The sequence below is a fragment of the Zingiber officinale genome, chromosome 4A (genome assembly GCF_018446385.1).
Source record: "Zingiber officinale cultivar Zhangliang chromosome 4A, Zo_v1.1, whole genome shotgun sequence".
NCBI lineage: Eukaryota > Viridiplantae > Streptophyta > Magnoliopsida > Zingiberales > Zingiberaceae > Zingiber > Zingiber officinale.
Window position 1 is genome coordinate 53,782,830 of NC_055992.1, and position 8,974 is coordinate 53,791,803.

Sequence of the window (8,974 nt, forward strand, 5' to 3'; positions counted from 1 at the left end):
TGAGTGTTTGACAACCTTGTCGGGGAGCATCTAATATACCAAAAAAACGTACACATTATTCCCATTATATCCCTCCTAAAGATTATTATTATTTTTCTTTTTCCTTTATTCTTGATATGTACGTTATTAGTAGGGTGTAATCTGTCATGTAATATAATCAGGATTATATTACAAGATTGATTATTTTATTTGATTTAACTTTAAATTTTAATATAATTTAATCTGGATTACAAAAGATAGTGAAGTTTTGTAATCCATATTATAAAGCAAATACTATGTAATCCGATTGCATTATGAGTTCATTGTTTAATCAAAATTTGAATGTTAAATATACCCCTAGTCAGTCATCGCCCACCGATAGCTCGTCGCCCGTCGATCGTCGGTTGCCCATCGCTGACTGCCGCCACCGATCGTCGCTGTCGTCGACCACCGTCGCCAGTCGCTGCCATTGACCGTCGTCGCCGGTGCCCAAATTTTTAAGAAAAAAACTCCTTCCATTGTTTATAAGTTAATTTAATAATTCATTTTTCTTTATATAATCTAGACGGATTATGAGAGACGTATCGTACGTATAATCACATTTTAATATAATAATTTTTTTTCTTTTTAAATTTAAATTAATTTGTTTTCTCTTATTTGCATACCTGCAATAATTACTGTGATACTTTTTTTTTCAAAGTCAACACAACATTTTAATTACGTTAATATATATCATGTAATGCTTATTTTTAAAATTTAGTACTATGACAGTATTGATTTATAAAAATCAACATCATTCAATTGTTTCTAAAAAGTTGCACTACAATAATACTAATATGCTAATATAAAATGATCCTATCTTAAAATCATAAAAAAAATTAGTTGGAGATGTGACTCTTCGATTAATCGTGTGAAGATTTTGATCCACTCTATAACATAGGAAACATCAGTATCGGGTCAAAGAAGGGGTACCGACGTTGGTCCTCTGACACTCAAGTCAGTCACTGAAACAGTAGAAAATGAAGCAACATAGAATAACGCATACCTCCACCAGTATATGAACCCCTCTTTATATAGTGTTACAGTAGGCGATATGCACACTCCTTAAGATATGGACACGTTTTTCCAACTATCCTATGAAAGGACATATCAATAAAGTGTCTCTGATACCATATTTTAACAATACATGCAAATCCCTTACATGACCATATAAACTTTCATCGTATGTAGGGATGACAATTGCACCCGAACCCGATGGAGGATCCGACATCCGACTCGAATGGAGGAGGGTATGGAGGGACTATCAATATTCGATACCCAACCCGAATACCCGATTAAATAATATATATACTTATATTAAAGAAAATTTTCTTTTCCCAAAATTAACTTACTATTTTTGTTGATATTAGGAGGAGACTATATAGATGTTTAATCTATTTTTTTAATTATATATATATATATATATATATTAATAGATTGTTAATTTTAATATATTTTTGTTGAATGATAATAGTTGGAAAGAAAAAAGAAAAATTATAACTCTAGAAGATATCCGATCATTTAATGGGTATGGGTATACCCATCAGAGATCCTATACCCGATAGGTATGGGGACGGAGGATATAGAATTCGACCCGAATCTGACTCATTGTCATCCCTAATCGTATGATTTACTTGTTGACCATGTCCTATTGTCAGTGACACTACCTCCCAAAGAGATATTGAGTGATATGGGAGGGGTCCCACTGTTTGTCCGAGGGGGAAGCCGATTGGCCGGGGATCCCCGCCCGGTCGATCTCAGTCGTTCTTCTCCATAATCTCTTGGCTCAGTAGATTATTTCTGCCCGACCGGACTAGCGCTCCGGTCGCCTTAGCGTTCCTCCGATCTGTGATGAGCATCTAATGTTCTTGTCGTAGTGCTCTTGCTAGACAGGTGATTTGCTCACACAAGCCGCTTGGCAGATCGGACACTTCAGGCCCAATCGACGGTTGAAGTCGATTTTTGCTCGGCCAACTTTGGCAGGACCATTGACTACCGTTGACCATGTTGACCACTTAAACTTTGACTTCCATATCGACTGCTATCTCCGTCCTTGACCCGCACTTAGTGGGCCCCTCTTATCACCGCATCATGTAATTATTTTTTTAAAATAGTAAAGATAATGTAGGATCGGAAAGGCCCTAGAGGGGGAGGGGGTGAATAGCATTCTTCAAAAAAAGCTCGATTTAAAATTAAGTTACGCAACGAAAAACAAAAAGAAAAAAAAATGCTAACACAAGTTGGTTTTACTTGGTTCGGAACCTTCGATAAATCCTACTACAAGGCTCACACTCGTCGAGTACTTTCGTTAGGCAATCCACTATCAGTTTAAATGGTTACAGATTGAGTACAGGAACTATATATGAAAATTACCAACAACAAAAAAAGTAAGAAAATCTTGATCACCGATTGTCGGAGGTGCGTCACAACGTTATAGGAGCTTTTCCGGAGCACCGACTAAGAGTGAAAGTCGTAGCAACTGTTGTTTTGAAGCTCCTGGTCGAAGGCCTTTATATAGGCCCATTTCAGATGCCTTGAACCCCTCTAGGCGCTTAGACCACATGGCTTGGCCAATAGACGTGCTCCGCATCAACTTCTAGATGAATTTTACGGTCCGGGTGCTTGAACCGACTCCGGGCGCCCAGATTGCCAGGGCTCCCCAGGTACCAGTCGAGTGAGCTTGGTCCAGGCGCCCGGACCCCCTTTTTCAGCTCCTTCTTTTCCTACAAAAAAGGATTAGTCCTAGGCAACAAAAATAGGGTCATCCTGCAAAACAAAGTTAGTACAACTCAATAGATAGGAGTAGTAATTAGATCTTGTCTCCTAGAGACCAAGATTTAGTTAAGATCTCAACTTAGGTTTCTCAAATGGATCTAAGTTGGATCAACGCTTATAGTTCCCTCAATGGAGAACGCGTCCTCAGTGGATCTCTCCTCGAGTTACTTATCTTCACTTACTAACTGCAGTCACTTGACTTGCCTTTGACCAACAAGGTCTTCTTGCCAATTGTCATATCCGTAAACCCTACTAGATTTTGACTGGTTGTCAGGTCCTACAGACCTAATCAGACTTCCTATCGGATATCAAGCCCTCGGACCTATCTAGACTTCCCACCAGCTATCGGGTCCCGCAGACCTAGCTGGATTTCAACCTGATGCCAGGTCCTTCAATTCAGTCAACTCCTGCACACTTCGTAGAAGGATTAGACAAACAACACATCTAACTTTAACCTATTTATCATACATCAAAACTAGATTATCAGTGCAATTTGCACAAACAAATAATATTTGGAGTCCTAAATACAATAGAAATCCACAAGAATTGGAATGACTCAAATTGGAGCTCTCTAAGTCCATTAATGAATTTTGACCAAAATTCGTTGATGAACTTACGAAATTTAGATTTTTGAAAAATTAACATGTAATATAAGAGGATAGTGCAGTGAAAATATTTATGATGTTAATAAATTTTTCTAACATCCTTTTATATGCATGTTTCAATTATCTTAAATTCATAAACTTTGAAAACTTTTGAATCACTATTGTTAATGACTTCAAGCTACTATATCTGAGCATACATATACTCTGAGACACTTCAAAAATCTGTAGCATTTGAAATGAATCCAATCGAAATTCTCTAGGTCTATCAATGAGTTCTGATCAAAACTTATTGATGGGTCTAAGTGTAACGCCCCGCCCCAGGCGGGCCCCATTGGAATCGAACCGGGCACGCCACCCAAACCGAACTGGGGTGTTACAATTTATCATTTCAACGTAGCACCTTTGAGCTGCAAGTTGGTCCCTCATAACCTCGTCGATCGAATTATCCACAGAAAACTTGATCTTCTGACAAAACGTTGAAATGACCACTCGGAACTCATTCAGTGTCGATCGACCCAATATGATATTATAAGCGGATGGAGCATCCACTATAATGAAATTTGTTGTTCGCGAAAGTCTCTTGGGGGCTTCCAGATGAATGAGCGAAAAAAGTCATCATCTATAAGTCCTTTGGAAAAATAACTTACCAAGATCTCCGAGGTGGCCGATTGGACATTCATGGCCACCTGGTTGAATCTCTTAATGTAGGTCCGCAATACTTTCTTGGCCCCTTGTTTGACCGCGAACAGGTTCACGTTCGTCATCTGATAGCAGTGATTACTTGCAAAATGTTGTAGGAAAATCGTTCGAAGTCTTTGAAGTTGTAGATGAATCCTATCGGCAAGTGTTTGAACCACCTCTGCGCTGACCTGAAGAGCGTTATGAGGAATACTCGGCACTTAACTTCGTCAATGTATTGATGGAGCATGGCCATGTTGTCGAATTTAATAAGATGGCCTTCAAGATCGGTGGCGCCAGTGTACTCCTCGATCATCAATGGTCTATAATGGGGCAGCAATTGATCATCGAGAATCTCTTGGGAGAACTGCTTATTGATATGCTCGAGAGAGTTGTCGAGTCGGGGTGCTTTTCCCTTTCGACCATCCCTCGCGATAGGATCCTTGTGTCCTTTCAGCTCGGTCATGCTCCTTCAAGGGTGTACAGAATAACACCTAATGATATGGCATCGACACATTCAGTGCCTTCTGGAATGCATCGGCCAGTTTGTTGTTTGATTTGTGGCTGGCTAGGTCTTCTGCTCGGACTCTCTGGTCAGCTCACTGTCCTGTCACCAACGCGATCGGGTCATTCGACACTCAACAGTCGACAACGATTTGTTGTTGTTCCACCATCTTCACGGCTCGGGCTTGTATCAGCATCTCCAAATCTTCTTGGATTAGCATCACAGTGGTGAGTCATCCAGCGTCCTCCATCTTCATATCTCAGATGCAAGCGAAGTTCCCACAGACAACGTCAAATATGATCCTATCCGAAAGCAGAGAAGATGGCTAGCTAGGGATGTGACTCTATGGTTGACTTGATGAAGACTCCACGTGGTCCTACAAGATTAAAAGCATCAGTGTCAGGTTGGGAAGGAGTTCTCGGTGTTAGCCCTCCGACGCTTAAGTTAGTTCCTTGCACAGTGGAGAATAGCAACCAAACTATAGCAGTGAACGTGTTGACTAGTGAAGTAGCGCATACCTCCATCTATAAATGTCAACTCCTTTTATAGTATCACTGTAGTGTCTGTGCACACATTTCAAAGCATATGGAAATTTTCCCATACGCCCTAGGAAAAAACAAGTAAAAAAGTGTCTTTAATACCTTTCCTTAAGCAGACACATAAATCTCTGATGTGATAAGCTAGAAGCTTTTGAAGTACGATTTACATGCTAGACATGCTATGTAGTCGACGGCATAAACTACCAAAAGAGTACGATGAGATACTTAAGTGGGTCCCATTGTAGGTCGCCTGGGAGCCGCTCGGCCGTGTTTCCTGAGCTCGGTTGTCTTGAACAAAGCTATCATCCTATCTTCTACTCGACTTTACTAATGTCGGAAGGCTACCTTTTGTCCGACCAGACATGTCATCCGTTTGGCGGGGACGGGGGTCCAGAGATTTATCTTTTGTTAGAACTGTACCTCAATCACAAGCTTTCTCAGAGGAGGGTCGTCCGGATCGCCATGTCCGAGCGGCTTCATATGTAACGGCCGCCCCTCATGGATACATAGACTACCCTAAAGGGACGGGGTTACTTAGACTTACTTGACATATACATGGATATGGACTCATGGCAGCGGAAGACATATTTAGAATTTATTAATTTTTTTCTTTGTCATATGCATCTTACCCTAAACATGGCATGTAAACAGCATACTTGATTCATATCTGTACTTGAACATAATTCATAATGTCATGAATATACTAACATGAATAAGATATCATAAGTGCACCACATACTAGCTCAAGTTATCATCACAAGTATAAAATCCAAACTTAGTTCACATGCACAACTTAACCAAATATAAGTTTTAGAAATATAATTAGATCTATTCACCATGCCACTTCCGCACACAATCTTGCCCTTCCTGCTGCTCCCCTTAGTTCATCCATTCCTTCCCTTTTTCTGCAGTACAAGGAAAAATAATCTATAAGCCCATAGACTTAGTGAGTTCCTTTCCTACTCATAAAACCATGAATCATACATACACATAAAAGCATATACAAGCATGTGGGAACATAACATAAAACATATCATAGCATGTGAGTACATAAATATAAAACATATCATGGCATGTGAGAACATAACATAACATATCATAGCATGTGAGAACATAACATAACATATAACATAATCATATCCATATTCTCAAGGGCATCTTTAATAAGTGTAAAGGAAAACATATGGCATAAACATGTAGATACAAGATGTTCCTTTGAAAACATGCATAATGACATGAACATATACAACATGTCCCTTTTCCTTTTTTTTTTTTTTAAAAAAACATATTGTATACATGAATATAATCTCAACATGAGGGCCCGACTATGTACCACATAACATGAATGCGCAAATCCCTAGGACAGGGTAGCTAGCCCCGAACCTACTAGGAAACTAGGTCCGTACTACGGCCGTCGACCTAGGGGCGTACTGAGGAGCCCATCTCTTTACTAGACCCGTTCATAGTCCGTCGGCCTAGGGGCGCTTATGGAGCCCACCCTTGGTACAAGCCATACAAAGTAAAATAGCATGTCATACATATCATGTTTCTTATCATATCATTATACATATCATGTTTTTGTCATATCATGAAGAGTGCTCTTGATCCCCTCTCAAGGGAAGCATCTCTTAGGCTTTTCCTCTTGCATAAGCCTTTCATAAACATATATCATGAAGCATAACATGTTCTTATCATAGCATAGAGCATAACATGTTATTATCATATCATCAAGCATGGCATGCATCATATCATGAAATATGGCATATCTTATCATGAAGCTTAGCACATCATACCATGAAGCATAGCATATATCATATCATGAAGCATAGCATATCATATCTTGAAGCATAGCATATCATATTAGAAACATAGTATATATTATATCATGAAGCATAGCATATATCATATCACAAAGCATAGCATATCATATCTTGAAGCATAGCATATATCATATCATGAAGCATGGAGACTTAACTAACCATATATCAAGAATCATATATCATGGGAGAACCTAAGCATGCATAGTTAGGTTCAAAACTTTTCCCTAAACCTATTCATTCAATCTTGGCCGAATCCCTATAGTAGAACTTTTTACACTTTGACTACTACAAGAAGCATGAAACTTAAGCTAACACTAGATAAATAATCATACATCACAAAGAAGCATAAACAAGCATGGTTAGATTTCAAGACCTTGCTCTAAGCCTCATATACTTGCTTGGCCGAACCCTAGGGTGAAGTTCTAAGGTTCATTTGTACAACATGTAGCATGATAACTTATCTAACAATATACCAAAAGATCATACATCATGTAAAAACATAACTAAGCATAATTAGTTGCTCTAAGCCTCATATACTTGCTTGGCCGAACCCTAGGGTGAAGTTCTAAGGTTCATTTGTACAACATGTAGCATGATAACATATCTAACAACATACCAAAAGATCATACATCATGTAAAAACATAACTAAGCATAATTAGTTGCTCTAAGCCTCATATACTTGCTTGGCCGAACCCTAGGGTGAAGTTCTAAGGTTCGTTTGTACAACATGTAGCATGATAACTTATCTAACAACATACCAAAAGATCATACATCATGTAAAAACATAACTAAGCATAATTAGGTTTCAAAAACTTTACTCTAGGCTTTACATTCTATCTTGGCCGAAACCTACAAGTAGGGTTCCAATCCCTCTAATGCAACATGTAGCATAAAGACTTAACCTAACCACATACAAGATATCATACCTTATGAATAAGCACAAACAAGCATGATTAGGTTTTAAATTTTCTTCTTGCCCTAAGCTTCACATCTCATCTTGGCCAAAACTTTAGACTAGTGTTCTTATATATATATTTTTTAATATGAAGCATGGAAACCTAGGCTATCAACACATAAGAGATCATATATCATGAAAGAGCATACACAAGTATGTTATCATTTGAAAACTTTGCTCTAAACCTCATTTCTATTCTTGGCTGAAACTTGAAACTAGGGTTCTCCTATATTTTTTTTTATACAACATGGAGCATGAACCTAAGCTATCACATATAAGAGATCTTTCATCATGAAGGAGCATAAACAAATATGTTTCCTTTTCAAAACTATGCCCTAGACTCTATAATGAATCTTGGCCGAAAACATTAAGTTAGGGTTCTCATATTTTTATACAACATGGAGCATGAAAAACCTAAACTATTAACATATAAGAGATCATACATCATGATGGAACATAACTAACATGTTTCCCTTTCAAAGTTTTACCCTAGACCCCATTTCCTATCTTGGCCGAAACTTCCAAGATGAGATTCAAGACTTTTTGGTTACAACATCAAGCATAACTCGTAAACTTGCTAACCCTAAGTGACCACAAGTCTTTATCTTGGCCGAAACATGCAAGAAAATCTTTACGGTTTCAATAGCATTTACATACAACATTCGATAACTACTTGTAATGCAGTGAGGGGATACTCACATCCTCTCGCTTAATTCTCTAAAAGAAGAAATCCTTGGTTGTGAAACTTTTCCTAGAGAGCACCCTTCTTGCTTGGTTCGGCAATGGTGAGGGAGAGGAGAGGGGTTTCGGTGTAGAGAAGGAGGAAGGAGGAAGAGAGCAACCAAATGAAAATTTTCATTCTTTCCTCTTTTATTCCTAATGAAAGGAAGAAGGGAAAATGTGTTTTTCCTTCTCCTTTCTTTTACTCATCCATTAAGGAGAAGAGAAGCAAGAATCATCTCTTCATTTGAGAGGAAGAAGGCAACTCCAACTTCTCCTTCTAAGTGGAAGAGAACCTTTTCTTACTCTTAATTATATTATCCCTTCCCTTTCTAATAATATCTCTTACTGGTCTATT